The 16,634-nt window shown below is 50.9% G+C and overlaps 1 long non-coding RNA gene across 2 annotated transcripts; it reads right to left on the minus strand.

Annotated features, from left to right (window-relative positions):
- Positions 1–1,800: 1,800 nt before the first annotated feature.
- Positions 1,801–15,906, minus strand: LOC117202546 (uncharacterized). Of its 2 annotated transcripts, XR_004484969.2 has the most exons (3): positions 4,159–15,904; positions 2,595–3,498; positions 1,801–2,375 (listed from the first exon to the last, which is right to left on the minus strand). It is a non-coding gene; the product is annotated as an uncharacterized LOC117202546 (long non-coding RNA). The 2 variants fall into 2 exon arrangements; XR_007471250.1 differs by having other exon boundaries at positions 2,595–15,906.
- Positions 15,907–16,634: the final 728 nt, after the last annotated feature.

The raw sequence follows: 16,634 nt of genomic DNA on the forward strand, positions 1-16,634 counted from the left end.
ACCAACCTATAGTAAACTGTTCCCTGGGGCTGCTGGGGCTGAGAAGGGCTGGTAGGGAATTGTGACAAAGGAACAGGAGGGGGCTTTTCAGGGTGATGGGTATGTTCATTTTCTTGGTGGTGGTGATGGCGTCATGGGAGTATACATGTGTCAAGCTTATCAGCGCACTTTAAATGCAGGCAATTCATCATGTGGAAAGTATACCTCAATAGAGCAGCCTTTAACAAAATTTAAAAAGCCAGGACTTTGGAGTTTTCTGTTTTACAATTTTAATTTTGACATAGCTTTAAATGCATAGAGTGGCAAGAACAGTCAAGCATCCCCTGCACATCCTTCCCCAGGTTCTCCAGTTGCCACATTTGTCTCAGTCATTTTATTATTCTCTCTCTCTCTCTCCCTCCCCACCCCACCCCCATCTATTTAAGATGGGGACACTGGGGACACTGTTCCCTATTATTCTTAAACACTCAGTGTGTATTTCTTAGGAACAAAAACTTCTCCTACATTTCCATAGTATAGTTATGAAAAGCAGGAGATTTAACATCCATACAAAACTATTTCCTGATCTGGATTCCATATTCAGATGTCACCAGTTGTCCCCATAACATCCTTTATAGCTATTTTTCCTGCCCCCCAGGATCCTCTCCATACTACGTTTGGCCACCACGTGTCTAGCCCCCTCTGACTGAGTTCAAATCCTGACTTCATCACTTACGTATCCTGTGACCCTGGGCGTTCACACCTGTGGTCTCTGAGCTGTACAACTCAACCCCGACGCCTACTCCTGGGGCCTGAGGGAGAGAGAATGAGAGGACTTCTGGACTGTGTCTTCACCACAGGGCTGCACACAGGAAGCATTCAGGGAGTAGGATTATAGTAAAACAGCCCAACGCACTAGAGCCATCGTCGCAGACCCTCTGCAAACGCCCAGGGCATACAGGCTGACCCCCAGCTGGGCCAGGGCCCTGGCAGCCCTCTCCTCCTGCCCAGCCTCTCCCTGCCCACCCCTTCCATCACCGGCTGCTGTCACACCGACCCAGAGCACTGAGCTCTTCTGAGCAGTGCATCCTCCAGTGAGGGAGGCAAGCGGGTTGCAGTGTTGACTTTTCAAAAGCTTCCGTTGATGACACTTTCCTTCTTACATCTGAAAAAAGTGCCTCTTCCCTTTCCTCTCCCTATTGCATATTATTCAGTTCTGTAGGAAGCTCAGTCTCAGTGGTGCAGGTGCCACCAACCTATCTCCAGTCATCTGTCCTGCCCTCCTGGAGCCTCCCTACGCAGATGGGAACACATGGCCGGCCTCCCTGGCCGCAGCTGAAGGAGCAGGGCGGAGGGCCGCTGCCTGTGAGGTGGCCTGGGGTGAAAGCTTTGCCCTTTGGAGATCATGTGGTGAGCTAAACCACCAGATCACCTCTCTTGGATACTTTGAATGTAGTCAGAGAGTTGGCTGGTCGGTATATGTAAAACACGGAAAGACCAACAAGCAGACGGACGCAGCTCAGGCTGCAGAGAGCCTCCAGCGAAGCAAAGGCCCCGCGTGCGGGCCTGAGATGGAGGCACACAGAGGAGGGGGAATTGGTGGGCTGGTGGCAGCTGGAAGTCAGAGCAGAGAGACCGAGGGGCTGAGAGCTGCCAGGGTGAGAAGGAGAGTGGGGAACCCACACATGATGGTAAGGACCAAGGGCCCCCTGACCTGCTGGTCCCTTATGGCCTTGGTGGGCTTCCCCTGTATTCTTACACTGTACAGTTGTATTCACTTCCTAGGGCTGCCTAGGTAACAAATGACAACAGTCGGGTGGCTTGAAGTAAGAGAACTTTATTCTCTGACAGTTCTAGAGGCCAGAAGTGTCCGCAGGATTGGTTCCTTCTGGAAGCTCTGAGAGCAAATCCATTCTAGGTCCGTCTCCTAGCTTCTGTGATTGTCAGCAATCCCTGGCATCCTCTGGCTTATGGACCCTGACTCCAACCTCTGTCTTTGTCTTCACGGGAATCTTCACAAGGCCTTCTCTCATGTGTCTGTGCGTCTTCTCCTTTCTGTCTCTGGTAGGGACACTTGCCACTGGATTGAGGGCCCACCCTCCTCCAGATAAGCTCGTCTCAAGATTCTTCCAATACTTACGTCTGCCAAGATCCTTATTCCAAGTAATGTCCCAGCTTGTGGGACTACAGATTCTGGTCTTCACTATGGCTCCCTGGATCCTTACCGTAAAACTTGAAACCTTTGCGAACCTCATGTTCTGGAAGAATGGTGACTCTCCTGGGAGGGAAGAATCGTGGGTTTTTCCATGAATCAAAGTGTCTCCGGTGATCTGTGAGCCTCATTCTTCCAGGCCTCGGCTTTCCAATGGCCCTGCTGGTCCAAGGCTCTTGGGCAGCTGGTGGAGAAAACATGAGGAAGGAAGTGAGGGTTTTGCAGAGGAAAGACAGGTGTAGCCCTAGAAACAGAGGTGGTTAGTGCGCTGTAGATGGTGCGGAGATGCCAGAGCAGGCGGGGGGCAGGGAGGGGTCATGACAGGAGAGGGACACCAACTGGGCTGCTTCCCAGACAAGTGGCATTCGACCCATCTGACCACTCTGAGCCTCAGTGTTCTCACCTGTAAACTCGATTTCACCAGTGCCAGTTGAGTCCCTACAAGGTGCCAGGACCACGCTGGGTGGAGGGCATAAGGCAGTGAGGGGGCATGACTCGTAGGCCTGACGAGCTCCCAACGTGGTGGAGGAGGCTGGTGCAGGAAGGACCCAGGGGACCCTCAGGTGGCGAGAAATGCAACAGCCTTCGGTATAAGCCCTCTGGTAACACTGGCAGCCAGGTGGGCAGGGGACCCCTGAAGTGGGTGATGCTGAGCTGCTGTTAAAGAAGCATAAGAGCCGGTCAGCAGGATGAGAGAGGCCAGAGGTCCAGCCTGAGCTCACGGCCCAAGCAGAGGCACGGCCCCTGGAAGAACTTGGTGTATTCAGAAATCACAGCATCACCTCCAAAGACTGGACGGTGGGGCTATGGTGGAAACTCCAAGGAAAGGGGCCTGTAGAGAGAGGGAGCAGGCCTTGAATGCACGGGAGTTGAGACTTTAGTCTATAGCTTGTGGGGTTGTTGGAGGCTATGACACCAACCGCAGGATGAAAAAATTTGCGGTACAAAAAGATCACTGAGACAGCAAGAGCGGACGAGAGGGCACGGGCTGGGAGCACGAGACCATGAGAGGCTATTGCAATATCCCCAAGAGATATACAAAGGGCAGTGGTGGAGCAACGGAGAAGAAGGAACGGACGCGAGAGGCATTTGAGGGGCCGCACGCGCGGGGCTTGGTGACCTCGCATCAGCCTGCTTCTCGAGCCTGTCTGCAGGTCACGGGAGATAATGGATGCAACACACTCTGAAGACTGCAGAGCACATCGTCAGGGTGCTGCGGCGGGTTTCTGCTGGATGCTCTTCAGGCTTTCATGAAGTGAAGCCTCTCTCCTCCTCCCTGGCTCATCTCTGATGATGCTTTCTTTTGCCTGTAAGCAAGGGGGAGGGGGGCGGGTGAAAAACAGAGACATTAAGTGCCAAAGCTTATGTTAATATAGCATTAAGTTTGAAAATGTAATCTCCTAGGAGTCAGGAAATTCTGAACCCGGGGTTTCCATGGTAACCCAGCCACACTGCTCCTCTGTCCATTCGGGCCCTGTTTTCCTTGTTAAATATGATCCCGTCGTATATTATATTTTATCGAGCTAAATGTGTTACCCACAGCATGCAGAGCCCCAGTCAGCAGCAGCGCGGAGCTGCAGGAAATGTGGTGTGTGTGTGTGTGTGTGTGTGTGTGTGTGAGAGAGAGAGAGAGAGAGAGAGAGAGAGAGAGAGAGAGTGTGTGGTGTGTGTGTGGCAGGGGTGGACCTTCCGAATTCACCTGATATAACACAGCCACATCTTAGGTCCTTGTATCTAATAAATGGAATGTAATTCTATTAAGAGCATCTCCTGTGAAAATAAATTGAGCAACAGTGCTGCAGCCCTGTGCTCTGAGGGGGGTCTATCAGGGTGCCCACTCCTCCTGGAGGGACCCAGCCGGGGTCTCACAGCCTTTTCTCAGCACCCTCTCAGCCCCAGGAGCAGGGGCCACACTCCACCCCAGGATCCCTCCTGGATTGAGTTCTGAGGAGGTGGATTGGAATTACCTGGTCCAGTGGTTCTTCACCCGCGCCAGCCAACTGAAGCTCATCTGTCACTGTTCGTTAGCATCCCAGGGTGCACCAGGCTCCGCAAACAGATGCAGAAAGGAAATTCGATTCTCCTCCAAACCCTCTCTCCCACTAAGGCAGCACAATGGACAAAAGCCTTCCTTGGTGGCAGCAGAGATATTAGGAAGGAGGAGGGAAATGGCTTGTCAGGGAGGACAGCTCAGTGGTGGAATGTGTGATAGAGAAACATCTGTAGGTTAATGTGGTGGAAAGACCATGGAATGTTAGAATCAGGCTGCCCGGGACTCGGCTATCTCCCAGCCATGTGGTCTTCAGCAAGTCTCTTTATTTCCCTTTGTCTTAGTTTTTTCATCTGCAAAACTGGGATAAAATTACCATTAACCTCACACAGGCTTGTTGAAGGATTAAATGGGATAATTGATGCAAAAGCTCACTGTAAACGTCTAAATCCCTACACAAATGTTACTCTTACAGGGAGCTCTAGAAAACCATGCTGGATTCTAGACTTATGGGTTCCAGAATTAAAGGATAGATATAGAAGAGAAGTTGGCAAATTTTTTTCCATAAGGGCTCAGATGGTATATATTTTAGGCTTTGAGGGCCGTGCTGTGACTAGTCAACTCTGCCACTGTTGCTCAAAAGCAGCCAGTGATAATACATAAATGAATGACCGTGGCTGTGTGCCAATAAAACTTTATTAACAAAAACAGGAAGTAAGCTGGAATTGGCCTATTAGCTGTGGTTTGCCAGCCCCTGGCCTAATACTGCCTTTGTAGAAAGCTGTTTTCTTTTTTTGAATGCTGCTTTTCTGCTCAGAATTTAAATCTGCTTCCTCTCCATCCTCCACCCCTTGCCCTGCCCACCTCCCACCCACTCAAACACATACCTACTTCTTTATCTGGACAACTTGTAAATCTTCTAGAGTCAGTAGAGTCCCCTCCTCCAAAAGCAAATAGCAATAATCCCTTGGCCTTTGTCTGCTTCCCTCATAGCCTGTGAGATCCTTAGGGCAGCCAACTCTGTCACCCCAGGCCCTAGGTCCTGGTAGAAGTTCAGTGGATCTTTGCAGAATGGATATAAGGAAAAACACAGCATCCAAGGGAACTGGGACATTGCCGTTCTCTTAAGAGGTCTGTGAACTGGGGTCGTTTCAAAACTCTTAGGTCTGGCATCTTTCATCAGGAGCTGCTCCATCAGAGCTTCTAGAACAATCAGAAGGCAGAATCACCTTTGCAGACCCAGGTCAACATACGCGCCTACCTCATGAGCCAAGGGGCTAACGTTCTCTCTTTGGAGGCATGCTGGAGCCCTGGGAAGCAGGCCGGATGAGCAGGAGGGGTCAGTGCGGAGGGTCTGGCTCTGAGGTCGTGACAGCATAGTAGCTACTCACTCTGCCCTCAGGGAGCCTCTGCCTCCACTAGCCTGGACAAGTGACATGACATGTGGAAGCTTCCAGAAGTGCAGCAGCCCTTTCAGAGTTCACATTTGCAAGCCTTCCTCCTCCTCCCCCTCCTGGGCAGAGCACACAGGCAGAATGGAGTTGTGTAACTCACCTCTGAGTCACACTTCCCCCTGCACAGTATTTGCTTTCTGCCTGACAAAGCCCAGTTTCCCCAGGACAGCCAGACAGGCTGCTATTGTTCCAAAGTCAGGGCCCAGTGGTGGGCTCTTCTGCCCCCAATACACCAGCTAAGACATCATTTTTCATTGCCACGTTGGGGGAGTAGACATGTGGGTGGGTGAGCATACAGGGTGGGAGTTCACGGGTACATGCAGTGTTCATGCATGCGTTCACACATGGCGTCCATGTGTCCTCAACAGTTTTGCGTGCTGCATAGGTGTGTGACCGGGGCCCATGTGCCTACGTGTGAGCATTTAGGCATATGCTTTCTTGTATATGCGAGGCTGTGTTGTTCCGACATGTGCCTGGGAATGTCTGCTGGTCGGGCATGTGCGTTTGTCTGGCTCTGTGCATGTCTTTAATTTAGGACTCTGCTTCTCCTGGAAGAAACGATCAGTTCCGTCCTCTGGCCTCAGCAGATGAATATTTTATTACCTTGCTTTTGCCATGGCATTAGGCAGTTTTCCTGTGAAAAGCCAGAGCATGACACACTTCAGGGAGGTGGAGATGTGGACTCTGATATTGGAGCACCAGCAAGGAAATCACCCCCTCCTCCTGAGACGAAGCCCCAGGAGGGCTCACAGATGCTGCCTGCTAGTGTCATTAGGAACTGGTGAGTCAGCCGCTTTTCCCCTGTCCCTTGACGGCGTTCTCTCTAAATACAAAGCCGGCACACCCATTTCACAGGAGGCGTGGGAGAACCCCCTCCTGCCCCTCCTGAAGCTAGCCTAAAGCAGTTTCATTTTTTCCCACCTACCTGGTCCTCCCTTGGAGGAAGGTGCTTATGTCCTAGGAGCCGAAGGTCACTGTATGATCCAGACGGCCAGCAGAAGGTCCTGACTTCTCCCACACTTTGGCATGGGGGTGAGGCAGCCACGTTGAGGAAAAGCCAGGCGACACTGGAGCCAGGAGGCCATGGAGACAGCATCTCCCAGCCACAGGGCCCTCCCAGTCCCCAGCCATGGAGTGACCCAGCGACACATTTCTCTGTAGCTGGGCTGCCAGGAGCAGTCCCTAAGACTAGGATTTGGGTGCAAGTGGTTTATCTGGGAAGTGACCCCAACCTAGGAGCACGGTGGGAACACAGGGAACAAGAGAGTAAATACAGACAAGCAAATTAAGCACGTATTAATGAAGAGGTATCTAGCTCATTCCCCCGGGGGCTGTCTGTGAGGCCGAGGGACTGAGGCGTATGCCCACCAACTCTTACCTCACCAGTCCAGGCTTGGCTGCCCCATAGGCAAAACTAGCACCCTCTGCTGTAGAGCCTGGGCAGGCCAGGGGCGTAGGACTCTGCTGTTCCCCGGAGGGGCAAGCAGCCCGGCCCACATCTCTAGGTGGCAGGTGCTAACCCAGGCCCCCGGACCTCTCTCGGTTGCCCTCTGCATCCTCCCTGGTCCTCGGATGGTGGTGGAAGCTCTCCAGGCTGCCCTCTCCAGAAGGGAGCAGGGATTCCCCACGGGGCCTGTGTGGGGCGGGGAACGCTCGACCCCCGCTGGCTGTGAGTACCCCATGGAAGCTCTGGGAGCCAGACATTCTGGAGCTCCTGCTCTGTGTCAGGCCTTGTGCTTGGCACACATTATTTTATGTAATCTCCACAGCAATGCGATAAATTAGGCACAACTACCTGTGTTCTACAGAGAAAGAAACTGAGGTTCTGAGATGCCCTCTCACTTCAGGTCACTCTGCCCAGAAGGGACAGAGATTTGTCCGGGCCGGTGCCAGTGGAGTGGGTCTTAACACATTTGCATCTACTTCCTACTGGTCTGTGAGCTCCTGGAGGGCAGGGCCTGACCCATTCCCTCCAAGCTCCTCCAGAGCCTGGAGCCTTGTCCCCTGTGGGTGGTTATTAACCGGAGGCCCTTTCATCTCTTCGATTATCTATCTACCCAATCAGGAGTCACTGTGCCTTGGCCAACGTCCAGTGGAAGGGCCTGTGAGCAGCTCCAGCCTCGGCTTCGAGCCAGCCGCAATGGCCTTCCACACCACTCCAACCAAAGAGCTGAGTGTGGGTCTGCCCCGGTGGAAACAGGCAGGCGGTAGCATCACATGGACTTGGGTTTAAAATTCACTCCCCCATGACCCAGCTGTGTGGTCCTAAGCAGGTGGCCTAGCGTCTCTGCACCTCTGTGTGCTCCAGTGGCGGATTCGGCCTCCCACACAGCATGCTATGAGGCTGGAATTCGAGAGAAGCATGTCAGACCCCTAGGTTGACTTTCAGGAAGCTCTTAGTAGAGCTTATGGGTTCCACCCCAACCAGAATGTGAGCTTTCTCAGGGCAAGGAAAGGGGTTTATTTGTCTCTGTCTTGGCCACACCCATCCCAGGACCTAGCCCTGCGTGGACGCGTGGTAAGTGGCGGTGCCGTTGAGCTGTCCTCAGTTCAGTGGTGTTTGCCCTAACGCACAGGCTTCAACCAGAGGACGGACAACTGAGTGTTTTGCAGCCAGGACTCCAGCCTGTGTGTGCAGCTCTTTGAAAGCATAGTGGTTCCCTTCTTCCCGTTTGTTTTCCTTTGGCCGCCCTCCTCCGTTCCACACCTGCAGTCAAAGGCTGCCAGGGCCAAGTCCCCAGCCTGCGCTGAGTGAGAGCTCAGGGCAGGGGGAAGAGCTGGAGGGCCTGCAGACGTAAGAGTGAGGCAGGCCAGCTGTCAGGATGTTAGGCTTGTCTCCAGCTCCCTCGCCACTGCAGGGCCACACCCTGCCACCCAGCCCTGACCTCTCTTGCTAGCCTAGCTCTGCTGGGGTGGTGGTACCATCTTCCAGCTGCCAGAACCCCGAGCTGGGGCCTCCATGGCAGCCCGTGCCTCCTCCTCCCCTCACATTGCTTTCTTCCTGACCCATCTCCCAAGTGTGTCCAGGGGTGTCCCTCAGCCACCCTTCACTCCTCTCCTTCCCCGTCCTCTGTGTTTGGAGATGCTCACCCCTGCTCTAAGTGTTTTTGGTGCCACAATGCTTTTCTCTTTGCCCTTTCCCCTTTGATAAAATCCTGGCTTCTAGCTTCATTCTGTACCTTCCTGACTGTGGATGGTGGTGCCGCCCTGATGAGTCTGGCTCATCCGTGGGCTGTGGAGAAATTCCCACGTGGTACACACCATCCGTACATCAGGACCCATCCTGCCAAGGGATTGCTCCGTGTGTGGTCAGATCTCCGCTTGTTTCCTTGCTGCTTCTCCCAGCGCAGGATGCCTCTTTCTCCTCCACCACATCTGGGTGGATTGGGGAGCTGCTGAGCCCAGTTCTGCCCCGTTCACCCACTCCTCCTACAGCTGGGGGCTCACGTGCCAAGCCTGGCACTGGCGGCAGGCGCCACAGAGGGCAGACGACTAGCTAGGGGATGAAAACCTCTATTCAGGACAATATCAAATCCCTGGCTCCGGACAGAGAGACAGGTTTGCTCCCGGTCCGAGACATCGCCTGCAAAGCGAAAGCCGATACCAAGAGAGGAGCGTCTCGTTAATACGGGCTCTGTTCTTTTCACCTGGCAGGCCAAGCACAGCGGCTCACTTGTGCCTCTGAAATCCTAACTGGCTCCTGGCTGGGAGCTTTGGGAACTGCTTGGGAGACGTTAGGCAGAGTGTGCCAGGTGTACACCCAGCCAAGTCCCAATTCAGCCAGGGCAGGGACTAGAGAGAAAGACCCCTGGACGGCGGACCACACGCGCGCCATGCGGTCACTGTCAGGACGAGGCTGGAGCCACGTGCTCCAACCTCCCCAGTGTCCTTCAATTGCCTTTTCTTCCCCCCAGACTCCTTTCCAAGCGTATGCCATAAGGTGGGTAGAAAGGAATCATACAATATGGGTATGGAGGGCCATGAGTAATTCTTTCACTCTGTTTCTCAACTTTTTAGGGTCAAAAACCTCTCATAAACCTTGAATGCCATAGTCACTCTCCCGAAAAAAATGTACACCCCCAAATTGAGCATATAATTACATGGTATTCACAGACCCCAAAAGCCCCCCCTTGGCTAGCTCCATGGGGTCCATGTTAAGAATATTTTCCAATGTCTCCTTCAACGGTTGGGAGAACGAAGGCCAAATAGGGCGACCTCACTTTCCCAGGAAAACAGCATGCTGCTGGCAGAGACTTGATCATATTTAAATTTTATTTGGTTAAAAATAAGTATGACAATTCACAGAATGTATTTTTCAAATAAGAAATATCAAACTAAGACAAGCCAGTGGGCTTGCACAGCATCACTAGCTTTTCTTCCATAGATCCCTTCTCTCCATCCTCCACAGTGGAAGAAGTTTTAGATGGGCACATGGAAGTCTACAATTCCCAGCATCCCTTACAACTGTATGGTCTTGCCTCTAAGTTTGGCCAATGGCATGTTATCAGATTTCTAAGACATATCTTTGAAAAGAACGGGTGCACCCCCTTCCTCCTTTCCCTTATCCCACCGGTTGGAATGCAGATGTGTCAGAGGGAGTTGGAGCAGCCATTCTGGGCCACATGATCAAGGCTGGGTATCAAAGATGGCAGAGAAACGAGATAGAAGGAGTCTGGGTCTCTGACTATTGTGGAATCACCATAGCAGTCTGGGACTGCCTACCCGGTCTTTTATCTTCTTTCAGCCACTGATTTGAGTTTCTCTGCCATAGCATTAGAATCCAAATTTTAACTTACAATCTAAGAGACCAGAACATCCCTAGATCCCACTTCCCACCTCATCCCAGTGGTCCCCAAGTCCCATCAGCAATGAGCATCACTATCTCTCTTTCCTCTTCTTCTCCACCCATTGCCACTACTCTACTCTAGGCCATCTCCCTCTTGCCTCTGAACCACTCCAGGGATCCCCTGGTTGGTAACTGCGTTATAGCCGTTCTGCCATCCAGTCCAAAGCACCTTTCCTGAAATGGACACCCAGACCGGACGCTCTACTCTTCAGCCCTTCAATGGCTCCTTGTTCCAGCAGAGTGAACCTCACCCCCCCGCAGTCTGGCCCCTCAGCCTGCCTTACCAGCCCCAACTATTGCGACTTCCTTTACGTACCCTCTGCTCCCAAAACATGGAATTGCTTGCCCTTTTCCAAGCACCCTGCAGCCTCAAAAGCCTTTCCACCATCTCCTGGACAGCCTGGTGTGTTCATCCTTCAAGGCTGACCTCCTTGGCCAGCCCACCCAGCACCTCCTCCTGCGCGCCCCCCGCTACCCTGTCCACAACTCCAATACAGCCTGTAACCGTGTCATTGTTATTGTCCGTCCCCCGTGCATGACTTTCACTGCCAGAGAACTAGAATGGCTCCCCTAGGTGCCCACCACACAGCGGGAATAGAGGCTCTGCTCAAGAAAGCTGTTGAATAGAAATGTATTTGCTGGAATAAGAGCTAGAGCTCAGCTTCCTTGACGCCTCTCTCAGGGCCCAGTCTGCTTTGTGGGGCTCTATCACCCTAGTGAGGAATTTACTCCTTCCTCCCTGCCCTCTTTCCCTCCTTTATTTCCTCTTTCTGTGAGCATAACCCCAGTGCCCCCGTGATGCTGGTAGAAAGAGCAGAAGAACTGCTGAGTATTTGTAGAGTTCATGAACACATGCATTTAGTGAGTGAGTATTTTATTTTACATTTTTGCTGGTCTCTGTGCTGGGCACTGTGAACACAGATGTGGAGAAGGCCCCGACGTGCCCTCCAGGCCTTCCCAGCCTGAGAGCTCAGAGGAAGCCCCAGCTGTGGAGGAAGTGGAGGCATCAGCTCCCCAGCACCTCATGGGTGGGTCTCTGTAACATTTACTTTTGCCTGAGAGATGCAACAGGACTCGAGGAACTGGTCTTTCCCGATCCCATGGGCGGGCTGGAAGAGGTAAGAGGTGGAGTGATCCGAGCCTTCTGGCAATGTGATGAAGTCATTTGCAGAAAGACAGGTTTGTTCTGACTCCAGTGTTTTTCCACATGACTTCATCCCCCAGCAGGCTATGCTTGGGCCTTAGTTTGCGATGGGCCCCAGCCCCAGCTACCTGGAGAGAATGGCCCCGATCCCTTTTCTGGGCAGCTGTGCCAGGACAAGCTGAGTCGCCTGCCGCCCTGTGAATGGCCCAATCGTGGGCAGCACCCACCATGGCAGGAAGAGGATACAAGGAGCCTGAACTAAGTACTGCAGGGGCTCCAATAAGTGGGCGCTCAACCCTGTAGTCAGGATGGGGTGAAAACTTCTCAAAAAGGGACTCTTGAGTTGGGTCTTAAAAGATGAGAAGCAGTTTTCAAAACAAAACCAGAGGAAAGAGCATTCCAGGCAGGGGGATAAAAGAGGCTGACTCAGCCATCTATTAAAATGCATCCAGGAGCTGGAAGAATCAGGCTCCTGGACTTTAGACTATACTACAAAGCTACAGTAATCAAGAGAGTATGGTACTGGCACAAAAACAGAAATATAGATCAATGGAACAGGATAGAAAGCCCAGAGATAAACCCACGTACATATGGTCACCTTATCTTTGATAAAGGAGGCAGGAATATACAATGGAGAAAAGACAGCCTCTTCAATAAGTGGTGCTGGGAAAACTGGACAGCTACATGTAAAAGAATGAAATTAGAACACTCCCTAACACCATCCACAAAAATAAACTCAAAATAGATTAAAGACCTAAATGTAAGGCCAGACACTATCAAACTCTTAGAGGAAAACATAGGCAGAACACTCTATGACATAAATCACAGCAAGATCCTTTTTGACCCAGCTCCTAGAGAAGTGGAAATAAAAATAAACAAATGGGACCTAATGAAACTTCAAAGCTTTTGCACAGCAAAGGAAACCATAAACAAGACCAAAAGACAACCCTCAGAATGGGAGAAAATACTTGCAAATGAAGCAACTGACAAAGGATTAATCTCCAAAATTTACAAGCAGCTCATGCAGCTCAGTATCAAAAAAACAAACAACCCAATCCAAAAATGGGCAGAAGACCTAAATAGACATTTCTCCAAAGAAGATATACAGACTGCCAACAAACACATGAAAGAATGATCAACATCATTAATCATTAGAGAAATGCAAATCAAAACTACAATGCAATATCATCTCACACCAGTTAGAATGGCCATCATCAAAAAATCTACAAACAATAAATGCTGGAGAGGGTGTGGAGAAAAGGGAACACTCTTGCACTGTTGGTGGGAATGTACATTGATACAGCCACTATGGAGAACAGTATGGAGGTTCCTTAAAAAACTAAAAATAGAACTACCATACGACCAAGCAATCCCACTCCTGGGCATATACCCTGAGAAAACCATAATTCATAAAGAGTCATGTACCACAATATTAATTGCAGCTCTATTTACAATAGCCAGGACATGGAAGCAACCTCAGTGTCCATAAACAGATGAATGGATAAAGAAGATGTGGCACATATATACAATGGAATATTACTTAGCCATAACAAGAAATTAAATTGAGTTATTTGTAGTGAGGTGGATGGACCTAGAGTCTGTCATACAGAGTAAAGTAAGTCAGAAAGAGTAAAACAAATACCGTATGCTAACATATATATGGAATCTAAAAAACCAAAAAAAAATGGTCATGAAGAGCCTAGGCGCAAGACAGGAATAAAGACGCAGACCTACTAGAGAATGGACTTGAGGACACAGGGAGGGGGAGGGGTAAGCTGAGACAAAGTGAGAGAGAGGCATGGACATATATACACTACCAAACGTAAGGTAGATAGCTAGTGGGAAGCAGTCGCATAGCACAGGGAGTTCAGCTCGGTGCTTTGTGACCAGCTAGAGGGGTGGGTTAGGGAAGGTAGGAGGGAGGCAGATGCAAGAGGGGAGAGATATGGGGCTATATGTATATGTATAACTGATTCACTTTGTTATAAAGCAGAAACTAACACACCATTGTATAGCAATTATACTCCAATAAAAATGTTAAAAAAATTCTAATCACAATAAAAAAAGGAGGTAGTGAAAATTAAATACAAGTAATAAAAAAAAAAAGATGCATCCAGTGCAAACCAGGGAGACCCCAAGAGCAGTGGTATCTGCAGAGGGGCATGTCATTGCTACCCAAGAGCAGCATGGTCCCGGGGTTATATGGAGGCCCAACGATGCCCGCAAAGACCCAGACTCACCCACGTTTCTGCTCAGCCTTCCTTAGCGTACTGGCTTTTTGTTCATTGTGTGTTATCACGTGATCAAAAGATGGCTGCTGAGGCTCCAAACATCACATCTGCTCGCAACCATGTTCCAGAGGGGAAGAAGAGGATGGGGAGACTCAAGGGAATGCTTCCACTTTCTGTCCTAAAGCTCTCTGGCATATATCCCTGTCTAAGCCTGTTCGGGCTGCTATAACAAAGTATCATAGACTGGGGGGCTTATAACTACAGAAATTTCTTTCTCACATTTCTGAAGGCTGAAAGTCTGAGATCAGGGTGCCAACACGATCAGGTTCTGATGAGAGCCCTTTTCCGGTTGCAGATGGCCAACTTCTTATTATATCCTCACGTGGTGGAAAGAGGGAGAGAGAGCTCTCTGGGGTCCCTTTTATAAGGACACTCATCCCATTCATGGGGGCTCCACCCTCATGACCTAATCACCTCCCAAAGACCCCCACGTCCTAATACCATCAAGGGTATTAGGTTAGGGTTTCAACACATGAATTTGAGGGGTTCACAAACATTCGGTCCATAGCGATCCCCTATTCTCACTGACTTTGTCATTGGGCTGGTCACCACCATCTGTGAGGAAGGCTGGGGAAGTGCCTGGCAAAGGGGATTAAGATAACCATGCCTTGTTTACACTGGGGCTGCTGAGGGACTGGGTACCAGAGTGTCTGCCCACCACTCCCACAGCATCAGAGCTCTGCTAGCAGGGAACACAGCTGGTTGGAAGAGAGGAATGGCTGTCGGGTCGCCAACGAGCAGGGCTGTCACATGTGTCACATGTTGGTAAGCGTGAGTTTCCGTGGGGCTCAGTATAGTGAAGATGGCAGGAGAGGAGGCTGGCCAGACAAGAATTTGAATAGAAAGATTAGGGTCTGGGGCTTTAAACTAAGAGCAGCCCATCCAAGAGCTGTGGACATGAGGTTGGTTCGTGTTTTAGAACTAGAACTCTGCCAGCAGCGAGCACTACCTGGGGGGACAGAGATAGCCCAAGGATGGTCGTGTCATTGTCACTTTCCATCTGGGCAAGTCTGTGGGTCCCTGAGAGTAGGGGCGGCATTCACGTCACCGTCCTTAGTGCCTTCCACAGCGCTGCTCCTACCGAAAAGGATGGCTGACTGAGTGAATGAATGAATGAGTGAGTGAGTGAAATTCACAGCCTCTCCTAGCATCAGCTCCCTCCTCTCTATCCTGGGATCAATAATAGCAGTTCTTGTCTCGCAGGGCTGCTGGGAGAATCAGATGAGCTGATGGCTGCCACAGTGCTTAACAAACGGGAAGGCAGTGGGCAGAGAGGGGGAGGCAGATAGGGAATGTGGGTCGCCTCGAACCCACACGATGCCAAGCACAGGCCCCCGCCTGCTGGCACCACTCACCGCCTGACCACACGGAACTGCCTGGAGGGGCCTGAATGGCCGTCCGGGATTTTCAGAAAAGAAAGCAAGGCGACGCCCAGTGGGTCCTGCCAAAGACAGTGATGGGAGAGTGATGAGGATAAACAGCTGTCTGTCTCTGGTAACGCAATTAGGAGCTAAAATATTAAACACTTTACGGCAGGACATATATCTCCCACGTAAGGAGCTGCCTCTTGCAAAAGCAAGCATTGTCCAGGCGGGAGGCAGGCAGGCAGGCCCACATCTCAGACCCAGCAGCCTCTGAAAAGGGCAACGACTTCACATTCCATCATCATTTGGGGAGCTCCTCTTACTTCCTCATCACCATCATTGCAGTTACCGTTTGCTGAGTGACTACTGTGTGCCCAGAGCACTGTCAGAGACTAGCTTGTAGGCTGAACCACTTTTTCTTTTCAAGGGAAAAATGTGGGGTAAGGGAGATATGCAGAAACCAAACTCAAAGATATTAAGTAACTTGCCTACCGTCAGCCACCTCGCGAGAGGCAAAGCTCCTTGGCAAGTACTGTCCTTTGCAGGAAGCCAGCACAGAAGCTGGAGATGGAGTGACTTAGTAAGTGGGGAGGATGAGATTTGGCTTGTCCTGGGATGTCCCACAGAGCAGGTGCCCTGCTGTGCCCCTGGCTTCCCAGGTGCTGGGATAGATGGACGTGAGACTGATTTGGATGTGAAACACACAGATTTCCTGGTTGTCTGTGTCTCAGGGAAAGGTCTGTCTCGCCATCTCTTTGCTTTGATGGTGAATGACTGATTACTCTAATGGGCTTTGAGTTGACACAGATTTGTGGTAAGAATGGTGGAATTTCAGGCATCAGCAAAGAGTCAGGGCACCTCATAGCACTTCTGAAAGCATACTTCTTAGGCAGCCAAACACTTCTGGGCACGTGTTTTCAGAGCCCTGTCTATGTCTAAATCAGGGTCACTGCTGATTCTCGTTGGGGGGTTCAGGAGGAAAATCATGCAGCCCTCACATGAGGTTAGAGGATGTTTGCCAAAGTCCATTTGCATTCATCATCTCATTTTCTTCTCAAAAGAACCTTGTGAGAGAAATGCAGTTTCAACCCATTTTATAGATATGGAAACTGAGGCCATAGGCTTTTAAAATGGCATGTGTGGCCCAAGAGACAGAACGCATGTTTGCTGAGCACTTGTTATGCACTAAGCTTTGGCTGTAAGAAACAGAAGGATGGGTGTGTGCAAAGGCCCTGAGGTAGGAAGGACCTGCCATGTTTCTGGAGCTGAGAAGTGGCCAGTGTGTCTGTGGGAAGGTGAGCAAGGCCCCCCTACACTTGCAAGGGCCCCTAGGTTGTGCTGTGCCTTCTGGTGG

Source organism: Orcinus orca, chromosome 14 (assembly GCF_937001465.1).
Source record: "Orcinus orca chromosome 14, mOrcOrc1.1, whole genome shotgun sequence".
NCBI lineage: Eukaryota > Metazoa > Chordata > Mammalia > Artiodactyla > Delphinidae > Orcinus > Orcinus orca.